This window comes from Hemiscyllium ocellatum, chromosome 12, assembly GCF_020745735.1.
Source record: "Hemiscyllium ocellatum isolate sHemOce1 chromosome 12, sHemOce1.pat.X.cur, whole genome shotgun sequence".
In the NCBI taxonomy this organism is placed as follows: domain Eukaryota; kingdom Metazoa; phylum Chordata; class Chondrichthyes; order Orectolobiformes; family Hemiscylliidae; genus Hemiscyllium; species Hemiscyllium ocellatum.
In genome coordinates, this window is record NC_083412.1 from 72,406,208 (window position 1) to 72,432,874 (window position 26,667).

The 26,667-nt window shown below is 42.0% G+C and overlaps 1 protein-coding gene across 2 annotated transcripts in view; it reads right to left on the reverse strand.

Annotated features, from left to right (window-relative positions):
- Positions 1 to 22,439, reverse strand: part of cmss1 (cms1 ribosomal small subunit homolog) — a 366,499-nt gene extending 344,060 nt beyond the window's left edge. Inside the window, exon 1 of one of the 2 annotated variants that reach the window (XM_060833691.1) lies at positions 22,376 to 22,439. The gene's annotated coding sequence lies outside the window, so the exon portion shown is untranslated. The remainder of the gene's footprint in view (positions 1 to 22,375) is intronic. The other variant, XM_060833692.1, reaches the window with a different exon arrangement.
- Positions 22,440 to 26,667: the final 4,228 nt, after the last annotated feature.

Sequence of the window (26,667 nt, forward strand, 5' to 3'; positions counted from 1 at the left end):
ACTGGATGGAAGGTATTCTGCCTGGAGGTCAGTGATCAGTTGTGCCCCACAGAGATTTGTTCTTGGGATTCTGGTCTTTGTAGTTTTTATAAATGACTCGGATGAAGAAGTGGAAAGATGGGTTAGTAAATTTGCCGATGACACAAAGGTCAATGGTGTTCTCGAGTGTTGAAGGCTATTGCAGGTTACAAGACACTGACAGGATGCAGAGCTATGCTGAGAAGTGGCAGATAGATTTCAACCTGGATAAATGCGAAGTGATTCATTTCGGAAGATCGAATTTGAATGCTGAATACAAAGTTAAAGATAGGATTCTTGGCAGTGTGGAGGAACAGCGGGATCTTAGAGTCCACGTACACAGATTCCTCAAAGTTGCCATTCACTTTGATAGGGTTGTTAAGAAAGCATATGCTGTTTTGGCTTTCATTAACAGGAGGATTGAGTTTAAGAGCCATGAGGTTTTGTTGCAGCTTTATAAAACCCTGATTAGACCACACTTGGAATATTGTGTCCAGTTCTGGTCGCCTCATTATAGGAAGAATGTAGGTGCTTTAGAGAGGGTGCAGATGAGATTTATCAGGATGTTGACTGGATTAGAGGGCTTGTCTTATGAAGAGAGGTTGAGTGAACTGGAAAGAAGAAGGATGAGAGATGACTTGACAGAGGTGTACAAGGTAATGAGAGGCAGAGACAGAGTGGATAGCCAGATAAATGCTCAGCACAATATTGTGGGCCGGAGGGCCTGTACTGTTCTATGTCCTAACAGAGCAACACTTCGAAAGCTTGTGATTTCAAATAAAACCTGTTGGACTATAAACTGGTGTGATGTGACTTCTGACCACATACTAATTTGACAGCCATAATTTTAACTTGTTACACTTTGTATTAAGTGCATGCATTACTAAGTCAACTGATTTGCCAGTTAACCTGTACAGTATCGTTCACAGATGCTATTAAAATTTCAATAGCACAGAACAGTTGTACAATGAACTTGCACACTGGCAAGTCAATGTGTATCTACATTACCACTCCTATAGTGGAACACTACATTTGAACCAATTACACCTCATTCTTGATGACAACAAGCTATCACACTTCTGATTATAATTTTAGTACACTGGGTCTACTCATAGCACTGGTAGAATACTTTTCAAGCTGTTGAATTAATCAAATGCTATAACAACAAGTTATAATTGAGATCCTTTCAAGTATTTATAGGCAATCAACAGCAAGACAGTTTCAGTTCCCATTGTGCAAGAAAATAAATACCAGTCATAATATATTATCCAGCAGTCAAAACTGTTTTGCTTATATGTTGCATTAACATATTTAACTGCATTTAACAGATCCTTTTTCAAAAACTATACATAGGTCACAACTTAACCCCGATCCCACCAACTGCGCATACAAGTATATATACACTATATTAGCCAAAATTTCAGGATAACACTTGTTCATAACATCAAAAATTATGAAAAAAGCATTGAACAGCTTTGGAAGTGGAAAGCTTTCAACAGAAGTATCAAAATCACAAAGTACCATGCATTCCAATAAAACAATAAGTTTCTGAAATGAGTGGTCAAGTGCAATCTGAAATGTCTTAACCCTCATGCTGTGTATCAACAGTTCAGATTACACAGTACTATAAAAAGCTTTATTTGAAAATTATCTTATTTCACCCCCTGAAGCTCAGCATCAGATTTACAAAGGAAACTGAAGACTCAGTTAATTTTTTATTTTGGCAAACTATGTTACATATAACTATTGCTACCAACTTTCAATTCTAATTCTGTTCTATACATTTTTCCTTCAGGTTGCACAGGAGCACACAGTACAACGTTCAATTCCAACTCGCATCCCTAAACCAAGATCCAGTACAATAAAGTTGTTTAGGACACCTGAAAGACTCATCTCGAAATCTGAGCTACAGTCAGAAACTCAACCTGTAAGAAAACAGGCAACAAGTGTTACATCTAATTTCAATATGATGGCTACTTTTGGCAAAATGTAAAGTTTTTGTTTGCAAACAAAGTAACAAGGTGCTAAAGGGTGCAAAGTCCTTTGTATTCATTTTAATGTGCAATAGAAGCAAGTTACTTGAGTTTTCCACTATGTGCGAAAACAGTATGACAGTCTGTCATAAAATCTGAATAAACCGTCTGGATAATTGTTAATTCTGCAGAGTCCTAAGTGTACTACGTTTATCACAAGGTGAGAAGAGAGAAAAAGTTGATTATATCATTCTGGTTTTAGGAAATGACACAAAGTATATGGGTGCGATGCTCTTCAGAGGGTCAATGTGGACTTGATGGGCCAAATGGTCTTCTTCTATAATTATAATACTGATGTCTCATATCTAATTCCATTACAAATTTATCTCAGATGTTTTCAAACAACCTCAAATGAGGACAGAATTTAACGTCCCCTGCACCAAGATTATGGTAAGGGAATAGGGCATTGAATAGGCAGGAAGGGCCTTACCACCATCCAAATTATGTTGTGACTAAATGAATATTTTTCAACTAAGGGTCTCGGCCCATTGCTGCTGTAATTCACCCAATGACTGGTGGAGACCTTCTCATGCAAGAGGCTTGAAAAGGATTGCTTGTGTGCTCCTTTGGAGGTGGGGATCCATTGTTAAAAGGCACTCAGTGCAGGCAACCCAGCATGGGCAAGAGGGAACTGAGAAAAGCCTCCTGCCCTGGTTGCTAAACCTCTCTCCCCACAGGCCCCACCCCACAAACAGTAACATGTCTGGGTCAATCAGTGATCTTAGGTCCGACACAGGCATAGTTACAGCAGCAGCTATCTTCTATGCTGTGGCATTGCCGAGATATAAAGAATTATCCATCCCAACTGTGTAGCATCTCTCAGGAAGCAGAATTTCTATACCCAAGGAGACTTGCCTGACAGGCAATTCATCAGGCCTTTATGAAAAGAAGGCACATGGGACTCTTACTACCTTTACAGCTGGCAAGTGATAACCTGTTATCTCCCTTAAACACCAACTTTAACATCGGATTTTCAATGTAATTTTTTTAGAACTGGAAACACTGAGTCAAGTCAATTTAAGCACAAAATTTGGGCAATCTAAATCTTCTTTAAAAATGCAGATTTCTTTTAAAAATGCACTCAAAATGACAAATAAGATGACCATTGCACATTACGGACCAAAATAATTTTGCCAAGGAACAGGAAAGTTTTAAAATTATGATTCTAAAGTGACCACAGTGTAGATAACAAAAAATTGTCTATGGCTCAATTCATTAAATCACAACAACAGATCTATCTGCACAAATGTATTTAACGTTAAAAAGAAAGTTGTCTGATGTTGCAATACATTCACTCTACATTTTGATGTTTATTGTTTACCCATTGTACATCGGAATTTGATTTTGCACAGGTGCAGAATATATATTAGAAATATTTTAAAAATATGATCTTCTGATTCCTCTTAGTTTCTTCCTTTTCCCTACAAAAGGAGGCTGGCTCTAATTTGCAGTTACTTCGCAATGTTACACCATTTTTGAAAAAAATTACACAATTTGTCTTCAATGCATTTTGCCTAGTTTCATAGAATTACAGAATCCCTACAGTGTGGAAATTGGCCATTTTTGGCCCAACAAGTCCACACTAAATTTCCGAAGATTGACCCACCCAGATCCTTATTACTCTACATTTACCCCTCACTAATACATCTAACCTACACATCCCTGAGCACCATGGGCAATTAAGCATGGCCAATTCACCTAATTTGCACATCTTTGAACTGTGGGAGGAAACTGAGCATGCGGAGGAAACATACGCAGACATGACGAGAATGTGCAAACGCCACACAGATAGTCACCTGAGGCTGGAATTAAACCTGGGTCCCTGGCGCTGCAAAGCAACAATGCTAACCTCTGTGCCACAATGCCGCCCAAAATAAAAGCAAATCAAACTAGACTGATGGCAGCTCACAATCTCTCACCCAAATTGTTATGCATCATACCCACCTCAAAAAACATACAAAGATGCTGAGACATTGACAAAACATTTCTGTTTCTATTACCCTCCCTTTGTCACACCCTAACCAGACTGTTAATAAAGTGGATGGTAATATGCCATTATAACTGCTGCAATAACAAATTCTTTTATAAAGCACCTCTAATATAATAAACCATTAATGGCTTAATAGGAGCATTGTGTATCAAAATCTGACACTGAACCAGAAAGAAATGGATTATGAAGAATGTTTGAAAAGGAAGAAAGGTTTAACGAGGTAATTACTGGGCCTAGGGCAAAGACAGACAATGGTATGACCACCAATGATGGAATGACTAAAATCAAGATCTCCCAGACACTAGAAATGGAGCAACACTGACATTCCATAAGGCTGTGTGGCTGAAGGACATTTGAGAGCTAGAAAGTGGCAAGACTATGGAAAGCTTTGAAAACATAAATGAATTTTAAAATCCATGTATTGCAGAATAGGGAGCAGAAATTCGTCAATGAGTACAGGGTAGGACTTGGTCCAAGTTATGACATTGGCAACTGGATGCTGGATCACCGCAAATTGACAGGGGTAAAAAAAATTGTAAACAGGGCAGTAGAACACTGGATTTGTCAGCTCTAGAGTTAACCAACCTATGGATTATGGCTACAAGAACAGTTGAGCTGAGGCAGGTACAGAATCAAGCTATGTTACAAAGGTAAAAACAAGCAGTCTTGGTGATGGTGCAGATCTGACACCAAAATTGCAAAAGGGTCTGATTCAATCTCAGGCAGTTGCATGAGAGAAGAATGCAACTAGTGTCTAGGGATTACAAGTATATCAAATCCATTCTACAACCAGATCCTAATATGTCTATGAAAAGATGATGTTCTTCTGATATATCTTGAAAAGTTAATGTGGAGATACCAGAATTCATTCGCATCTTCTAGCATTGCTTCAAATTACCTGTAATCAATATTTAATTTTCAAAAATAAACAATTTATTGATAATAACTAAACTGGAAAATATTGCTTCTTCCAAACAAATCCTCAAAATATATTTTTCGTGTTTAAGTTGTTGTACCTACCATGTTCTGAGAATACTTGGCAGCAACACCTTTCAAATGTAGTACAACACCACCATCTTTTGGCAAATACGCATTACTGCAAACACATTTTTCACAGTAAATAATGAAAGACAAAAGCAGTTTCTTCTTTGACTGCATGTTATCTCCCCACTCAAAAATGGTCACTTGCATTGCACACATCCACTAATCTACAATGAATACAATCATTTCTAGAAGTTTTCATCAGAAGGCAGCCTGGATAATTAACTCTCTTAAAAATTGCAAATAGAGAAGAGTGGATTTACAGTCTTAGATCAAAAAACTATTTATTACATAGTTATACATAAAACAATGATTGGTTGGGTTAACTGGTTTGCAATGAGAGCAATACCAACAGCATGGGTTAAATTCTGAAGTTACCATGAAGCAGTCTCTTTCCCAATCTCCCTTCCTGAAGCTTGGTGATATACAGCTTAAACCATCAGCAGTTATTCCTCTCAAATGAGTTAGCAGCCCTATGGCTTGGTAAGACTATGCTAACTTTATCTTTCATGCCTCTGAATAGAATAAATAAAGAATCTTTATAAAGACACGCTGTGAAACTAGATTTGGTAAAGATCATCAACAAAAGCTTTAGGCTGCTATAGGAAGGATGTTGTGCAACTTAGAAGAGAGAGGTTGAGCTACAGGGAGAGGTGAATACACTGGGGCTATTTTCCTTGGAGTGTTGGAAGGAGTGACCTTATGAAAGTTTATAAAATCAGGAGGGGCATGGATAGGATGGGGGAATCCAAACTGGAGAGCAAAGATTTAAGGTGAATGGGGAAAGATTTAAAAGGGACCTCAGGAGCAATGTTTTCACACAGAGGGTAGTGTTTATATGGAATGAGCTGCCACAGGAATGGTATATTAATAACATTTAAAAGGCAATTGAATATTATGTGAATAGGAAGGGTTTAGAGGGATATGGGTCAAATGCTGGCAAATAGGACTAGATTTATGTAGGATAAGAGATCACATGGAAGAGTTAGGCTGAAGTGTGTGTTTTCATGCTGTACAGCTCCACGACTCTATGCAGCTAATCATGCAATTTTTCATGGAGTCACATGCTTTACACTTACTCACTCTCTCTCTAATGAGTTGAGAAAAACTGAAAGATTGGTGGATGGCTAACTGTGTATATACATTTTTCATAACTTCATACTGCACCTGGAATAAATGAAATCAAACAGGCATCTCTAATGATTACCACCAAGTACGCATAGGATATGAAAATGAAATCATGTTGAGCTTCCTAGAAACACAGTCTCCAAAGTGGTAACTCAAATCTACACAAATAGTTTAGCCTGTACGTAAATATCTAACTGGAAATACTTGCAAACACACCTGACAAAATGACAAGACTGGCCCTTTGTACACCTTCAAAAGCAGGAAGATCTTCATCTATGCTGAGTAAACTGTTCCCAGCCAAAGAACAAGTGAATAGATGACTGGTCACAGTCTAAAACAGGCTAATAATCTGCTGTCAAACCATTTTGCAATAATATTGGTAATTAATTTTACTGTAAGTGATTCCTTTGAGTAGCAAGTGACAATACATCTATTTTGCTCATTTTCCCCATGCTATTCATTTGATTAAATGTCTTTCAATTATCAGTTTTTTGGTTCTAAATTACATAGATTATTAATACTTTTTACACATTCCCAACTTGGGAGTATGAAAAAGATAATACAAGCAAAACAAGATATGAGATGGAGAGACCATCGATGGAGGACAAAAGGTTAACATACACATATGCATTTCCAAGTTAGACAAAAATTGTAAACTTTCAGAATCCAAATCAGTCAGCCTCGACTCAGAGACTCATCTATCACAAGGTCGGAAAGGTAAAGGTTCAAATCCTACTTCAGAGATTTGAGCATACAACTTAAACTGATGTTTCAATGCAGTACTGGGGTTTTGCTGACCTTTCAAAGATCCATCTTTCAGATTATACATTCAACTGAAATATCCCACTGGGATGTAAAACATTACATGGCCCTATTTAGAAAAGACCAGGGAGTTGCCTGGTGGTCTGAGCAACATTTATTCCTCAATCAACACCAGTAAACTAGTTAAACAGATCACTTATCTCATTGCTGTTGTAGAATCTTGCTGTGTTTGTAAAATGAAGTGAAGAAGATGGTGGTGAGGTGTTATAGTTCATGAAGGGAGTCTGGGTTGCTGCAGCAACATGAATGTTTTCATGCATATTGAAGTCTGGAGCTATAGAGAAAAATGATAATAAAGATTCCAATATACTTTCCATCACATGGCTGGCCAGGGTTTCTGCTGTTTTTACTACCTGCCATTGGTACTTATTAGAAGGATTCACAGGTTGACACTTGACCTAACTGGCTCCATTATGAACATACCTTTTTTGGTCAACATCCTGGGGTGGGACTTGAACCCAAAGCTTCTGGCTCAGATGGAGGCGTACTACACAAACCCCTCCAAGTTAATCAGCTACGATCCAGGAATTAATACAGAGAATAGAATGAAACAAAGAACAAAGATCTTGGAAATCTAACACAAAAATTGCAATTGCTGGAGAAACTCAGGAGGTCTGAGAACATCTGTGGAGAGAAAGCAGAGTCAACATTCAGTTCAGTGATCCTTCTTCAGAACTCAATTAGAGAACTCTGTTACAAATTTATTTAAAATATACTATTCGACTTGATTCCAAGAAAGGGTCTACATTCCAAATCTTGCTTTTGCTCAAACTCTTGACATGTTCCTTCTACGCCATTCCAATACTGTGTCTCAACTGATCCTTTTACAAGCTTTTTGATGCCATCCATTTCTGCTCAACAGCAGAAAACTGATCTAATTTCATATGGTTGGGTGGACAGACTAGAATTCAATCAGAGCCACAACGATGTGTTTGTCATATTTTCTGCAAGTTTTGAAACATCACACATGGCTGAGGAACATTTCCAAAGTACAGGGAGTAGTTTTGAAAGTGCCCAGAGTTAACAGGTGAAAGCAGTATTGTTCAAGTCAAATGGCTGCAAAGCCAAAACACAGACGCCCTTTCAGAAGGCAGGGAATTAACAACTATACACAAACAAATGAAAACACAACATAGCAAAGGGAGAAACTGTGGAGAAAATTGGCAGTAAATTCATGTTAGAAAGACTTAGAGCGTAAAAGCCCATCACGATCAGGATATTCAAAACACTTTACACCTAGTTAACAAGTGCTTTACAGTATTTGTTGTTGTTCATACTGTTAAAATGTAGGCGATATGGCAGAATTTCTGCAGAGCAAGATCCCGCAAACTAAAATGATAATAAAAAGTTAATTTGTTTCAATGGCATTGGTTAAGAGATAAACACTGTCAGGATACTTGAAGGAAACTGCCTGCTCTTGTTCAAATGAAATTTCCAGCAACACATTTTCAGCTTGTTCAAATGATGACAAGGTATCTTTTAAGTTGCACTGAGAAGGAAAGACCTTAGTTTGATGTTTAATTCTAAAGATGACCCCTCCAACAATGCAGCATTTAGAGTCATATGGATAATAACAGCACAGAAAGAGACCCTTTGGTCCAACTTGCCCATGCCAAACAGATAAGCCAACACAATCTAGTCCCACCTGCCAGCCCATGGCCCATAGCCCATATGCCTCCAAACCCTTCCTATTCATATACCCATCCAGATGCCTATGCCTTTTAAATGTTGCAATTGTACCAGACTCCAACACTTCCTCTGGCAGCCCATTCCACATACACATCATCCTCTACGTGAAAATGTTGCCCTTTAGGTCTCTTTTATACCTTTTCCCTCTCACCCTAAACCTATGCCCTCTAGTTCTGGACTCCCCCACCTCAGGAAAAAGACCTTGTCTATTTACCCTCATGATTTTATAACCCTCTATAAGGTCACCCCTCAGCCTCCAACACTCCAGGGAAAAAGCCCTAGACTATTCAACCTCTCCTTATAGCTCATCCTCCAATCCTGACAACATCCTTGCAAATCTTTTCTGAACCCTTTCAAGTTTCACAACATCCTTCCAATAGAAAGGAGACCAGAATTGCACACAATATTCTATAACTGGTCTAATCAATGTCCTGTGCAGGTGCAACATGACCTTCCAACTCCTGTACTCAATACTCTGACCAATAAAGGAAAAGATACCAAACACCTTCTTCACTATCCTAGCTACCTACAACTCTACTTTTAAAGAACTATGAATCTACACTTCAAGGTCTCTTTGTTCAGCAAACTCGCCAGGACCTTACCATTAAGTGTATAAGTCCTGCTAAGATTTGCTTTACCAAAATGCAGCACCTCGCATTTATCTAAATTAAACTCCATCTGCCACTCCTCAGCCCATTGGCCCAACTGATCAAGATCCTGTTGTAATCAGAGGTAACCTTCTTCGCTGTCCACTGCACCTCCATCTGCAAACTTACTAACTATATCTCTTATGCTCACATCCAAATCATTTATATAAATGACGAAAAGCAGGGGACCCGGCACTGATCCTTGTGGCACTCCACTGATCTTAGGCCTCCAGTCTGAAAAACAACCCTCTACCACTACCCTCTGTCTTCTAGATTGAGCCAATTTTGTACCCAAATGGCTAGATCTCCATGAGATCTAAACTTGCTAAATAGTCTCCCACGAGGAACCTTGTCGAACGCCTTACTGAAGCCCATATAGATCACATCTACCACTCTGTCTCTATCTATCCTTTTTGTTACTTTTTCACAAAACTCACATGATTTTCCACACACAAAGCCATGTTGACTATCACTAATCAGTCCTTGCCTTTCCAAATACACGCACACCCTGTACCTCAGGATTCCCTGACAATTTGCCCACCACCAACGTCAGGCTCACCGGTCTACAGTTGGAAAGTGTGGTGCTGGAAAAGCGCAGCAGGCCAGGCAGCATTTGAGGAGCAGGAGAATCGACGTTTCGGGCATAAGCCTTTCTTCAGGAATGAAGAAGGGCTTATGCCCGAAACGTCGATTCTCCTGCTCCTCGGATGCTGCCTGGCCTGCTACACTTTTCCAGCACCATACTTTCCAACTCTGGTCTCCAGCATCTGCAGTCCTCACTTTCTCCTAGTTGATCCTCACCGGTCTACAGTTCCTTGGTTTGTCCTTACCACCTTTCCTAAATAGTGGCACCACGTTAGCCAACTTCTAGTCTTTCAGCACTTCACCTGTGACTATTGATGATACAAATATCTCAGCAAGAGGCCCAGCAATCACTTCCCTAGTTTCTCACAGAGTTGTAGAGTACACTGATCAGGTCCTGGGGATTTATCCACTTTTATGTGTTTCAAGACAGCCAGCACTTCCTCCTCTGTAATATGGACGTTTTTTCAAGATATCACCATCTAATTCCCTACTTTCTATATCTTCCGTGTCCTTTTCCACAGTAAGCACTGACGCAAAATACTCGCTTAGTATCTCCTACTTCTCCACACAAAGGCTGCCTTGCTCATCTTTGAGGGGCCCTATTCTCGCCCACCCTCTGATGACCCCTTCTCCCGCCCCCAACACACCCCATCCACGTGGACACCCTGTGCTGGCCTCTTACCCCTCCCCGATCTCTTCATAGCCAACTACCGCCACGACATTGACGGCCTCAACCTCTCCACCCCTCTCACCCACTCCAACCTCTCACCCTCGCAGCCCTCTACTCTCTCGCTCCAACCCCAACCTCACTATCAAACCGACAGACAAGGGCGCACCGATCTGTACATTGCTGTGGTTAAACGCCAGCTCGCGGGCACCTCCTCCTACTGCCCCTTGACCATGACCCCACCTCCCACCACGAAACCATCATCTCCCAGACCATCCATAACCTCATCACCTCAGGGGATCTCCCATCCACTACCTCCAACCTCACAGTCCCACAACCCCACACCGCCCGTTTCTACCTCCTGCCCAAAATCAACAAACCTGACTGCACCGGCCGACCCATTGTCTCAGCCTGCTCCTGCCCCACTGAACTCATCTCTGCATACTTCGACACGGTCCTTTAGATTAGATTAGATTACTTACAGTGTGGAAACAGGCCCTTCGGCCCAACAAGTCCACACCGACCCACCCATACCCCTACATTCACTCCTTACCTAACACTACGGGCAATTTAGCATGGCCAATTCACCTGACCCGCACATCTTTGGACTGTGGGAGGAAACCGGAGCATCCGGAGGAAACCCACGCAGACATGGCGGGAATTTAACCCGGGTCTCTGGCGCTGTGAGGCAGCAGTGCTATCCGCTGTGCCACCATGCCGCCCTGTTTGCCTTAGTCCAAGAACTCCCCACCTATGTTCGGGACATCACCCACGCCCTCCACCTCCTCCATGATTTTTGCTTCCCTGGCCCCCAACGTCTTATCTTCACCATGGACATCCAGTCCCTATACACCTCCATCCCCCATCACGAAGGCCTCAAAGCCTACTGTTTCTTCCTTTCCCGCTGACCCAACCAGTACCCTTCCACTGACACTCTCCTTCGACTGACTGAACTGGTCCTCACTCTGAACAACTTCTCTTTCCAATCTTCCCACTTCCTCCAAACCAAAGGAGTAGCCATGGGCACCGGCACGGGCCCCAGCTATGCCTGACTCTTCGTCGGATATGTGGGACAGTTCATCTTCCGCAGCTATACTGGAACCAACCCCCACCTTTTCGTCCGCTACACCAATGACTGTATCGGCGCTACTCGTGCTCCCAGGAGGAGGTTGAACAGTTCACCCACTTTACTAACACCTTCCACCCCGACCTCAAATTTACCTGGATCATCTCAGACTCCTCCCTCCCCTTCCTAGATCTCTCCATTTCTATCTCGGGCGACCAACTCAACACGGACATTTACTATAAACCGATTCCCACAGCTACCTAGATTATATCTCCTCCCACCCTGCCTCCTGTAAAAACGTCATCCATATTCCCAATTCTTTCGCCTCCGCCACATCTGCTCTCAGGAGGACCAATTCCAATACCGAACAACCCAGATGGCCTCCTTCTTCAAAGACCGCAATTTCCCCTCAAACATGGTAGACGATGCCCTCCACTGCATCTCCTTCACTCCTCCACCCTTGAACCCTGCCCCTCCAATCGCCACCGGGTCAGAACCCCACTGGTCCTCACTACCACCCCACCAACCTCCAGATACATCGTATCATCCTTCGTCATTTCCGCCACTTCCAAACAGACCCCACCACCAAGGATATATTTCCCTCCCCTCTCCTATCAGCGTTCTGGAAAGACCACTCCCTCCGCGACTCCCTCATCAGGTCCACACTCCCCCATGAACCCAACCTCCACTCTCGGCACCTTCCCCTGCAACCGCAAGAAATGCAAAACTTGCGCCCACACCCCCCCCTCACTCCTCTCCAAGGCTCCAAGGGATCCTTCCATATCCGTCACAAATTCACCTGTACCTCCACACACATCATTTACTGCATCTGCTGCACCCAATGTGGCCTCCTCTACATTGGGGAGACAGGCCGCCTACTTGCGGAACATTTCAGAGAACACTTCTGGGACACCTGCACCAACCAACCCAACTGCCCCATGACTGAACACTTTAAGTACCCTTCCCACTCTGCCAAGGACATGCAGGTCCTTGGCCTCCTCCATCGCCAGATAATGGCAACACGACGCCTGGAGGAAGAGCGCCTCATCTTCCGCCTAGGAACCCTCCAACCACAAGGGATGAATGCAGATTTCTCATTTCCCCTCCCCCCACCTCATCTCAGTCCAAACCCTCAGACTCAGCACCGCCTTCTTGACCTGCAATCTTCTTCCCAACCTCTCCGCCCCCACCCCCTCTCCGGCCTATTACCCTCACTTAACCTCCTTCCACCTAACACATCCCAACGCCCCTCCCAAGTCCCTCCTCCCTACCTTTTATCTTAGCCTGCTTGGCACACCTTCCTCATTCCTGAAGGGCTTATGCCCAAAACATCGATTCTCCTGCTCCTTGGATGCTGTCTGACCTGCGTGCTTTTCCAGCAACATATTTTCAGCTCTGATCTCCAGCATCTGCAGTCCTCACTTTCTCCTTTGGGCCCTATTCTCTATCTAGTTACCCTTTTGTTCTTAATATATTTGTAAAAACCCTTTGGATTCTCTTTAATTCTATTTGCTGAAGCTATCACATGTCCCCCATTTGCTCTCCTGATTTCCCTCTTAAGTATACGCCCACTGCCTTTATAGTCTAGGGATTCACTCCATCTATCCTGTCTACACCTGACATATTTTCCACTTTCCAGTTGTCCCTTTACCTGCGAACATCTGCCCCCCTCTCCAATCTGGTTTTGAAAGTTCTTGCCTAAAACCATCAAAATTGGCCTTTTTCCAATTTAGGCTTACAACTCTTCGATCTGGCCTATCATCTTCCACCACTATTTTAAAACTAATAGAATTATAGTCACTGGTCCCGAAGTGCTCCCTCAGGTGACACCTCAGTCACCCGCCCTGCCTTGTTTCCCAAGAGTAGGTCAGGTTTTACACTTTCTCTCATCAGTACATCCACGTACTGAATCAGAAAATTTTCTTGTATATACTTAATAAATTCCTCTCCATCTAAACCCTTTACACTATGGCAGTCCCAGTCGATGTTTGCAAAGTTAAATCCCCGACCATAACCACCCAATAATTCTTACAGACAACGGAGATTTCCTTACAGATCTGTTTCGCAATTTCCTGCTGACTGTTAGGGGGTCTATAATACAATCCCAATAAGGTGATCATCTCTTTCTTATTTCTCAGTTCCACCCAAATAAGTTAGGCGAACAGGCAGATAGTTCTGAGGAGGTGCAGAGGCTGCAGAAAGATTTAGACAGTTTAGGAGAGTGACCGAAGATTTGACTGATGAAATTAAATGTGAACAAATGTGAGGTCTTGCACTTCAGAAAGAAAAATACGGGAACTGACTATTTTCTAAACGATGAGAAAATTCCAAAAGCCAAAGTACAAAGGGATCTGGGAGTGCTAGTCCACGATTCTCTAAAGGTTGACTTGCAGGTTGAGCCCATGGTTAAGAAAGCAAATGTAATGTCATTTATCTTAAGAGGGTTGGAATGTAAAAGCAGCGATGTGCTACTGAGACTTTATAAAGCTCTGGTTAGGCCCCATTTAGAATATCGTATCCAGTTTTGGGCCGAATACCTCACGACAGATATACTGGCATTGGAGCGTGTCCAGCAGAGATTCACACTGATGATCCCTGGAATGGTAGGCCTAACATACGATGAACAGCTGAGGATCCTGGGATTGGTTTCATTACGAGTTTAGAAGGTTGAGAGGAGATCCAGTAGAAATTTACAAGAAAATACATGGCTTAGAAAGGGTGGACGCTGGGGATTTGTTTCCGTCAGCAGGGATACTAGGACCCATAAGCACAGCCTTAAAATTAGAGGGGGTCAATTTAAAATGGAAATGGGGAGACATTTCTTCAGCCAGAGTGGTGGGTCTGTGGAATTCATTGTCACGGAGTGCAGTGGAGGCCGGGACGTTAAACGTCTTCAAGGCAGAGACTGATAAATTCTTAATCTCGCACAGAATTAAGGGATACGAGGAGAGTGGTGTTGAAATGTTCATCAGATTGATTGAATGGCAGAGTGGATTCGATAGGCTGAATGGCCTTTCTTCCACTCCTATGATTTATGGTTTTATAGTCTAATATGCTCCCTTAGTACAGCTGTAATGTTATCCCTTCTCAAAATCACCACTCCCCCTCCTCTCTTGCCTCCCTTTCTGTCCTTCCTGTAGCATTTGTATCCTGGAACATAAAGCTGCCAGTCCTGTCCATGCTTGAGTCATGTTTCTGTAATTGCTATGATATCCCAGTCCCATGTTCCTAATTCCGAAGTAGTGCAATGGAGTATTCATCTAGATTTGTGTGTTCAAATGTGCTAGAACTCACAATCTTCTGAATCAGAAGCAGGAGTGCTAAGATGGAGCCACAGCTGACAGAAAGTGTAATTAGTGTCACAAATGTGTGATTATATTCAATGTTTTGGAAAGAAAGCTAAACTATGTTTATAAAAAAACACAAGGAATCATACAAAATGATTCCCAGAAACCACTTGACTTCTCTTGTGGATCCAGCCAAAAGCGGACAATCAGACTGTGTAATCTTAAAATGTAATTGCAAAAGGTTATGAAATAATCTAAAGATTCCAGGATTGTCCACTGAACCCTCAAAAACTTCTGCAATGTGAAATTCAATTCAAGAGAGACAGCACAAGGAATTCCACCCTAACCTACCTTGCTTTATGAAACAATGATTTATCAAAATTAACATTTGTGGCCATTTCATTCAATTGTGATTAAACTTGTTGGAAATAGCCATTTCGAGAAATGTCAACTAGTGGCATGGTGGCTCAGTGGTTAGCACTGCTGCCTCACAGCACCAGGGTCCCAGGTTCGATTCCGGCCTCAGGCAACTGTCTATGTGAAGTTTGCACCGGGTGCTCCTGTTTCCTCCCATAGTCCAAAGATGTGCAGGTTAAATTCCCCACAGTGTTAGGTACTTAGTCAGAGGGAAATGGGTCTGGGTGGTTTACTCTACAGAGGGTCGGTGTGGATTGGTTCGGCCTAAGGGACTGTTTCTCCCCTGTAAGGAAAGTAATCTAATTTGAACACCACAATGCAGGCATGTTCAAACTGCAGCAAAATACTACACTGTAAAGGGAAAATAAAGACACATCCATTCACTCCCAGAACTTGTTCTACAGTGCACTTATGGTATGCACCTTAACTATTCAACAAAAAAAGCCACTAAATCTGCTTAAAGCACTTCACTTCAGAAAGAGATTCTTCAAAACTGCAATGATAGTAGAGACTGATCTCATTTGTATCTTTATTTATATTTATACGTTTACTTAATTTTAAACTTTTGTATTTTTATGATTATTTCCAGGCTTGCTGGCAGCAATTCCCATGTATTAACTCACTGGTCACCAACTAGTACCTGGGAAATAGGGAGCTGATAAAAGAATAAAATAACAATAATGAAAAATCAGTGAGGGTTCTAACATCACCTTAATCAACTCGGAGCATTCTAGAATCTGAGGAGTTTTGGAAAATCATAGCCACTACATCCACTGTTTCTTTCAGATCCCAAGAATATAGGTCATCAAGTCTTAGATACTCCTCCTCCTTTTCCATTCCATCTTTTTGAAATATTGTGGACAGTGTAATAGTTATTTCCCTTCTAAACTTAGCCCCTGTGCAACCATCACTTCCCAACAGTATTACATTAAACTTATTTATCTCTATTTGTATCACCATTTTGTTACACATGCTTCACGTACTCAAATAAAAATAAATTTTAATTTATTTATGGACAAGAATTACAAATAGATTAATACTGTTATACTCTCTGTCCCTTCCTATCACATTCTGCACAAATCATTACACTGCTATTGACACCTTGACATTTTTAAATCTAAATTTACCTTCACCTGACCTCTCCCACAGCTGAAACCCTATCCACAGCCCTAGTTTTATGATTCACCAGGATGATCATCCCATCCTAGTTTATGTGAAGCTCGTCCAAACAAGACAGTTCCCTACTTCTCAGGTACTGGTGCCAGTGCCTCCAGTACTGCTGCAATGAATCAAAACTCCTCAGTTCCAGACCAATCTTTGAACAATTTAATTCTCTTGATCTCCTTGATCCTACACTAATTCATCCATGGCACAGGTAACAATCTATAATTTTTTACTTTCCTGGATTTGGGATTTTAATTTGACCCCAATATCCCTAAACTTTTCAGCAGAACATTATTCCTAGTTCTAGCTAGGTCACTGGTTCCTCCATGAACACAACAATGGGATTCTTCACATATCACTTGATCTCCAGCCTCAACTATTTATATTTAAACCTGCCACTGGCTGGCAACACAATTTTCAGAACACCAAGTTATGGTTCCAGAAGACAGTATTCATTCCCATGACTACACTGATAGCCATCATAGCCACATTCCTTTTCACTTCTCCAATCCCTACTTGAATGAGTTCCCTGGACTATTGTGCTCTGGTCAGTTTGTCCACCCACTCTGCAATCCTTCCTGTCATCCAAGTAGGTAACAAGTACCAAGAATCCTCCATCATCAAGACGACAGGTTATATGAAACTGCAAAGCATTGTAAACCTTGAGGACAGTGTACAACTTCAAACGACGGTTGCCTGGGCAGATTGGTGGCAGAGGAAGTTCAACACATAGATTTAAGTTAACATGAAGAACACTGAAAGACTAAATAATATAAAGTACAATTCTAAAGAGGGTACAGGAATAGACAGATCATCGAAGGTAGTAGGACACATGGAGAGACCGGTTAATAAAGTACATAGTATGCTGGGCTTTATCAGTTAGGGACAGAGCACCAGAAAAAGGAAGTAATAATGAACTCAAAGGTCACCTATTATACCTCACTTAAAGTGCTGTGTACAGTCTGGGCATCACTGTAGGAGGCATTTGAACACTTTGGAGAGAATGCAGAAGAGATTCACATAAATATTTCCAGGGATTAGAACATTCAGTTACAAGGACAGATTGCAGAAGTTGGAACTGTTCATCTTGAAGAGAAGAAAGCGAGGAAGAAATCTGATAGATGTTTTCATGTTGAGGGAATTGAATACAGTAAGCTGGGAGAAACTATATTTTGTCGTAAAAGAATCAAGAATGAGAAGACTCAGATTTATAGTGAGCTGCAAAAGATATAAACACAAGGTGAGAACAAACTTTTTCACACTAGTGGCTCAGGCCTGTAATGCACTGCCTTAAAGTGTGACGAGTGCAGGTTCACTAGAGGCAGTCAAAAGGGATTGTATTATTACTTAAACAGAAAAGAATGAGTAAGAGCATAGGTAAAAGGCAGGGCATTCAGGTGAAGAGTTGGTGCAGACATGCTTGACCAAATGATCCCTTTCTATAACAATTCTGTGATTCCACAGTCACTAAATCCCGAAACTCCACGCTTACATTCACACCATCCTGTCCTGACCATTGACAAATTGTAAGGTTTTACTTTATCTGTAACTGTAAGGTTTTACTACTCAGAGTAGTAAGGGCATGGAATGCTTTGCCTGCAACTGAAGTAGATTTAGCAACTTTAGGTACATTTGAGTCGTTATTGGACAAGCATATGGACGCACATGGAATAGTGCAGGTTAGATAGGCTTCAGATTGGTATGACAGGTTGGCGCAACATCAAGGGCCGAAGGGCCTGTACTGCACTGTAATGTTCTATGTTCTAAATGTTGTGACTACCTCCAAGAACAAAAACTCCAGATAACTTTCTCTCTCTCAACATCTCAAAATGTTTGCAGTTCAGATTCCACCTAACACTCTGAGCCAATGTCGCTCAAGGTGCAGATACTTACCATCGATTTGCTTGTATGGGGATTGAAATGCTCTCCAAAACTCTTACATATTGTAATTACAACAAGCACTGCCATGTCTGGCTAACCTTTTTATTTATTTGTTTAAGGACTAATCATTAGAGTTATAGTAAGCCAGTTTCCCAGTTTAGAAAATAAGGAAAAACATTCAGCTGCAACTGGAAATGGAAACCAAAAAGGAGCACCCTCTTTTCCTCACACTGAGATCCTACTTGAATCAAATTCATTACATGCATACAAATGTTGAATTTTTATTTAATATTTAAATCATTTTACCAACATAAAATCAACCACAAACATTAAGAGGAAACTCTGCATTTGGAGTAGCCATTTCAAATCACCTTCAACATTTGGGGTCTAGGAGAATCAAGCAAAGGCTTTACAATTCCTTACTTGATAACCATGAGAAGTAGCGGATATCCTGATAAGGGTTCAGCAGATTGCTCTCCAGTTATGCCAGTCCCAGTTCGAGAAGACTAACACATTGTAGAAGTGATATGGAGATGCCGGTGTTGGACTGGGGTGTACAAAGTTAAAAATCAGTGTGATCCAGCAGTGATCCCAATGAGCCCACTGATGAACTGGAACAGTCATCACAGGGATCTGTAGAGTAGCGACCAAAGAAGGTGTCAACTTGGACCCCACCAGAGGGCCGCTGCCCTGAGCTTGACATGTATGCTCAAACTGTCTGGAAATGTATAAATGCCAGATTCATCAGCCGTACCCACAAGGTAGAGCAAAACATCACCCGTTCACAATGCAATGCCATCCTGGCTCTCAAAACCAATCACAACATTGTCATCAAACCAGCAGATAAAAGGAGGAGCCACTGTCATTCAGAATAGATCAGATTACTACAAGGAACCAGGAACACTACAGGCAACGACCACCTGATTCGATCAAAGAACACACCCATGAATTAAACACACTGATCAGAACTTTGGATCCAGACCTTCAGTGTTCCCTACGAGCCCTCATCCCACGTACTTCTCATGTAGACAACTTCTACTGCCTTCCAAAGGTACACAAAGCCAACACACCAGGACGTCCCATCGTGTCAGGCAATGGGACCCTGTGCAAGAATCTCTCCAGCTATGTTGAAGGCATCTTGAAACCTATTGTACAGGGGATCTCCAGCTTCTGTCGCGACACTACGGATTTCCTACAGAAACTCAGCACCCATGAACCAGTCGAACCGGGAACATTCCTCATCACAATGGACATTTCCGCACTCTACACCAGCATCCCCCACAATGACTGCATCGCGGCAACAGCCTCAGTACTCAACACCAACAACTGCCAATCTCCAAACACCATCCTACAACTCATCCGCTTTATCCTTGATCACAACATCTTCACCTTTGACAACCAGTTCTTCACCCAGACACATGGAACAGCCGTAGGGACCAAATTTGCACCCCAATATGCCAATATTTTTATGCACAGGTTCGAACAAGACTTCTTCTCTATGCAGGATCTCCAACAAACATTATACACCAGGTACATTGACAACATTTTCTTCCTCTGGACCCATGGCGAGGAGTCACTGATAAAACCACACAGTGACATCAACAAGTTTCATCCCACCATCAAACTCACCATGGACTACTCTTGACTATCTGATCATCCTTGGGCACATGCATCTCCATCAAGGATGGACACCTCAGCACCACACTCTACCGCAAACCTACAGACAACCTCACAATGCTACACTTCTCCAGCTTCCACCCAAAACATATTAAAACAGCCATCCCCTATGGACAAGCCCCACGCAAACACTGGATCTGCTCAGATGAGAAGGAACATGATGGACACCTGGAAGTACTCAGGGATGCCCTCACAAGAACAGGGTACAATGCCCAACTCATCGACCGCCAGTTCCGACTTGCCACAGCAAGGAACCGTAATGACCTCCTCAGGAGGCAGACATGTGCTGCAACCAATAGGGTACCCTTCGTTGTTCAGTACTTCCGAGGAGCTGAAAAATTACGCCATGTTCTTCGTGACCTGCAACACATTATCAATGAGGATGAGCACCTCACCAAGACCTTCCCAACACCTCCACTACTTGCCTTTAAACAACCACCAAACCTCAAACAGATCATCGTTCGTAGCAAGCTGCCCGGCTCTCAGGATAACAGTAGGCATTGCAAGACGTGTCAGAGTGTGGACATAGATACCACTATTATGCGTGGGGACACCTCCCACCTTGTAAATGACAGGTACTTATGTGACTCAGCCAACGTTGTCTATCTTATACATTGTAGGTAAGGATGCCCGGAGGCATGGTACATTGGGGAAACCGAGCAAAGGCTACAACAATGGATGAATGGACGCCGCACAACTATCAACAGATAGGAGTGTTCCCTCCCAGTTGGGGAACACTTCAGTGGTCTAGGACATTCGACCTCATATCTTCGGGTGACCATACTCCAAGGTGGACTTTGGGACAGGCAGAAGAGAAAAGTCGCCGAGCAGAGGCTGATAGCTAAGTTCGGTACCCATAGGGAGGGCTTCAACCGGGACCTTGAGTTCATGTCACATTACAGGTGAGCACCATTGCACTATATACACACACACAGATACTCCTACACACACACACAGGCACTCCTATACACACGGACACACATATACACAGACGCGCACACAGATACCCACACACACCCTTACAGACACACACAATCCCACACTCTCACATGCACCCCCTTCACAGACTTAAGACATTCTGCAGTAACTACACACACATACATACACTTTATCATACTCTCAACCACCAACCCAGACAGACAGACAGACACACACACAAACAGACAAAGACCCACATGCACACATATATTTTGTGGGGTGAATTTGTACTTGCAGGGTTACATTGTATTTTGCTCAAAAACTGCATACATTCATGCAGAACTCCGTTATCCCACTTTTTAGATTAGAATCAATCTAAAAATCATGGCATAGACAGAGAACACAGGAGGCCAACACCTTCAACATATTGTCTAGCTATCACCATTGTTAACAGCTAACCCGAGAATGCGACTTTTTAAAAAAAAGTTTTGTGATTTACACATGAAAGAAGTGAAACTATCACAGTATTCTAACAGATAAAAGGCTTAACAATCAATTTTTCAATGTATAATTTCAGTTACATCACACTGTAAATTTTTGCTATAAATTCTGCGTTAGGATTGAGCCCTCCACTACCACCTGATGAAGGAGCGACACTCCGAAAGCTAGTGTGCTTCCAATTAAACCTGTTGGACTATAACCTGGTGTTGTGTGATTTTTAACATTGTAGAAGCGAATTACTGCAGATGCCAGAATCTATACTGAAAACAAAAAATGCTGGAAATCACAACGATCAGGTAGCATCTATACAGCGTGAGCAAGTCAACGTGGCTCTGAAGAACAGTTACCTCGAGTCGAAACGTTAGCTTGTTCTCTCTCCACGAACACTGCCTGACCTACTATGATTTGTAGCATTTCACCTCCTGACACATTCTTTTTGAATATCGTGATACCTCCTCCCGAAGCAGTTTCAGATGAATCAGTATTAACGGAACTCAGTGTAGTATCTGGACAGGCACACAATCCCCAAACATCAGACTGAGAGAGAAATAATTGTCACAAGGTGTCAAAAAAGTTTTGAATTAGTGCATTTGGATATGGAAATACCACAGAGAAATAAAGTGCATCTCCATGGAACAAAAAATAACACATGCATAATATTGTGGTATATTTGTTTTTAAATGACCTGGAGAGTTTCCTCTTAAGCCTGTGTTTGTGCCCCTGCAGTGGCCTAATTCTGGGCCACACTCTAGCAACCACACTGTTGGGTTGAAATCTCCTGGGAGTGTGGTTTCCAGGCGCTATCTGACAATCGGACAGAGAGATTCCCTCCCATCCCTGGTACCTGAGTCAGAGTCCGGCCTGTCCTCCTCTTCCTCTCCCGGGCAATGTGGCTGCTACACTCAACCTAACCCCCCCTAACACCGGCAACACATTCCACACTAAACAATCTGTCCCAGCTCCGATTATTAAAAAATAAATCATTGACAGAAACGCAACAAAACACCCCTCCCCTTCCCCGCGCCGCATCTGTGTTATTAGCTTATTTTAAGTTGAGTCCTCGGGCTCTCCTGTCAGTGTCGAAACCGCCGCGCCGAGGATGAAACCATCTCCGTTTCCATGGGAACCAAAGGACGCGGGAAGTGGTGAGCCGGTAGGAGGCCAGCTCGTGCACATGGGCAGCATCAAAACCCAGCTGAAGAACTCTCACTCCACATGTCAACACCACGTGTGTGAAAAACAGGGAATGTACAACACATGTGCTATGTGAAAAAGAAATTATTTCAGTGTTGACATATATTTGTTCTCATTGTTAATTTGTTATGAATGCAAAATTACCTTTCCCTTCTCCCTGATTAATGCTGCTATTTTTCTCCTATCCCCATTCCCCCTCTTTAGCTCTCTCCATTCTATTCCTACCATTTTTTTTAAAATTGAGGTCGACAGCATGTAAACAGGCCCTTCGGTTCAACTTGCCCACACTGCCCAGTTTTCACAATTTAAGCTAGTCTGATTTGCCTGCATTTGGTCCATATCCATCCATACGTATCCCATCCATGTTACCAGTCGAAATGTTCCTTAAAAGATGAGAATGTGCTTGCTCCCACCACCACCTCTTGCAACTCATTTCTAGATACACACCACCCCGTGCTTGAAAAAATTGCCTCTCTGGACCCTTTTGCATCTTAACTTCATCCCCTCTTATCTTAATTTCATCCACCTTTTCTCTAACTGGCTGTCTAAAAACTGTTCTCAACATCCCATGTGTGACACCACATGAGATTCATTCACAAATACATAAGAAATTAAGAACAGGAATAGGCATTCAGGCCCATGAGCCTGGCCTACCAAAAAATGTCATTTACCTGACTTAAATCCATATCCTTTTTTTACACCTTAGCTCAGTAAAAATGTATCAAATAGTCTTGAATATTTTAACTTACTTAGCATCCCCAATATTTTAGGAAAGTAAATTCTGTATTTCCACTATAAAATCTAAATTCCACAGTGCAAAAAAAAGAGATCTCTGACTTCAGATCCAGATTTTTTTTTAAGAAATCCTTCCCTTTTAGGATTACCCAATCTGAGCAAATAGTTTCACTTTTCTGCATCATCTAATCCTTTCATGATGTTAAATACTATAAGCATTCTTTAACATTTCAAATTCAAGGAAACACAACATTTATGTAAGCTGTTCTCATAAATACACCCTTTAAAATCTGGTATCATTGTGGTATTTCTTCTAAAGCATAATGTCTACAGTTGAACATATTACCTGAGATGGGGCACCAGCCAAGGGAATACAAGTGTCTCCACTATCCGAAAGTAGAGCATTCCTATGAAACCTATGAAATGCCATGAAATGAAGAAGCAATTACCATTAATTTATATGGGAAAAACTTTTGAGTGTTCCCAGACCCAAAAAATAAAGTACCAAATCATATTGAATAACACATAAAACCTTAACTAGCACTAACATATAGTAAAGGCCATCAGAGGTTAGGGTGTAGGAGAGAGAAGAAGAGGGTCATCTGTTAACATCTCACGATTGTCTGAATCCAGCAGGGCAGACGGTCACTAACAGCTACACTGTCTTCTCTGTCTGCTTACCTCGATGTCGACGGTTGGGATTCGTCATCTGCTGTGGCTGATGTGGAAGACTTGAAATATGACAGTATGTTTGACAGCTTAGCTTCACATATTTTTCTATCGTACAATTCTTTGTAAGCACTCAAAACATCCTGCACACCTGCTTTAAGCCCTTTCAAAATTAAAGTCATACTTTTCAGCAATCATTCCAGCACTGTCAATCCTAGTGAAAATCTCACACAAGTGCTTCATGTTCAGTGCCTGGATGACTTCACTTTCGGGCCATTTGCTTGTGTGTTCGGTTTCAATTTGTATCCTTTCCTTTTGCAATTGCAGCAGCTCTTCATCTGTCAGATCTTGGTCATGGGATGCCAAAACCTCTTCAACATTATCATCAACTTCCAGAAACCCAGCTGTCTTAGCCAAAGTTACTATTGCCTTATTTATTGTTGTTGGTTCAAAGCCTTCAAAATTGTTCACTGCTTCGGGACACAGTTTTCCCAAACACCATTTCTCATCGAGACTGAGAGCCTATCGAGAGCATCTCCAAGATCAGCGATTGTCAATTTTATATTGTACTGTTTCCAGAACTCTCACAAAGATGCTTTGGAATTGCCTTGTCTGCCAACGGCATTTACTTTAAAACGTATCACATTTTGTGTATAGTGAGCCTTAATTGTGGCTATTACGGTTGGGTCACATAGTTGCAGCAACGACGTCGTATTTGGCAATAAGAATACAACATGAATGTGTATTCTTATCAATGCCTTTAAATGCCCTTGGATTTTCTGAATAGTACATCAGTAGAGGCCTAAAGACAGCATCACCAGTGGTGTTAATAATAGGCATGAGGATAGACCTGTCCTTCGATGCCTTGTGTCCCTTAGCCTGCTTTTCTTCTCTTGAAATAAATGTCTTGCTCAGCAATTTTTTTCCAATAAGTTCCAGTTTTGTCACAGTTAAACATTTGCTTATATGAATAACCACCTTCTGTAATTATTTTCTTCAGTTCTTCTGGGAACATTCCAGCAGCTTCAGTATCATCTGGAGCACTCTATCCAGTAACATTTAAGCTCTGAAGCTGCCCTTGCCTCAAAACTGATCAAACCACCCAAGACTACCTTTAAATTCCACTTTTGCAACACTTTCATCACCATCGTCCAGTGCTTTCTGTTTCAGCTTATTAAAAAGACTGACTGAATTCTCCTTAAGTACAAGATAACAACGGAACACCCGTTGTTTTGTACACCCATTAATCCAGTCAAGCAATCAACTTTTCATTTTATCCATTGCTTGGTGCCAACTAAAAGAGACCACTTTGCTATTAGCAGAACTGAGTAACTTCGGCAGCTTTCAAGATTCTTTCTCTCTGCATGTAAATCATATGAATGGTGGACGCAAGCAAGTTCAATGCATGCACAATGACTTTATTTCGTTGACCACTGTTGGGGAGAATCTGCTATCGGGGTACCTACATTGGGGCTCGGGAGGGGAGCACCATTATTAAAGCAGACACTGTCAGATACCAGCTAAAACACAGCCATGTAAAGTAAACCCAGCCACTGCAGGACTGCCTGCCTGGGGCCACATTCCTGGGGGATTAGAACATGTCCGTCAGTTTCAGATCATCCTATTACACTCTCATTGTTAATAAAGGAAACCGGTAACTATCGGATAGTGTAAATCGCACCGATACCACACTTGATTGATAAAGTACTTGCTAATGCCTCCGCTGACGTCAAACTCATTTGGGTCCTATGTTAAATGATAATATCTGTATATTCAACTATGGAGAACTATTGTGAACGCCCAGACAGCCAGACGCATGGCAATGAGGAAACCCTTCCAACAATAAACTTTTAATTTACAAGATCGGAAACTGCCGAACCCAGGATGTCTACCCATTGTTCGGCACAGCAGGAGTGGGACAGGTATCTCAGGGCAGCCAATAGAGACACTAATCCCTTCACAGACAGGTGAACCAACCAATGAAAGAGCCGAACAAGGGGAACCTGACCAGGAACTCGAGGAAGCGCGAAGTATAACTGCACCAGATCCGAAGGGAGAGACAGAACGCCTTCTCCAACGAATTGCATGCCTTTGAATTCGTTGTATAGTTTGCCAGTCTTGATTCTGTAATAAACGGTGTTTTTGCTCCAAACTCTAGCCGGTTTGATCTCTCCTTCCAACGAACATGTAGAGACGAGACCATTCAGTTTCCGTCTCAACACCACGATTAAAACACTTAATTACGTCCAGTTTTACGCTAAACGTAACAGCCTTACAAGCTCTCTTAGGCATTTCTGATATCTTAGGTCACATCTTGCTCACGGATGCACAAGATGCACAAATTAAATCAAGCTAAAACACAGATGCTCACAGACACAGTTCAAAGGTTCAAAGCTATGGCAGCTTGATGCTGAGATACTGAGTGTAATTCCCAGGGAAGGCGCTTGGCAGTGCCAATCTTGCTGGGCATGCTTTTTTGTAAAAGCAAAATCCTCTTTCAGTTAGCAAAAGCAGGTACCAAAGTAGTCTTTCGTAAAA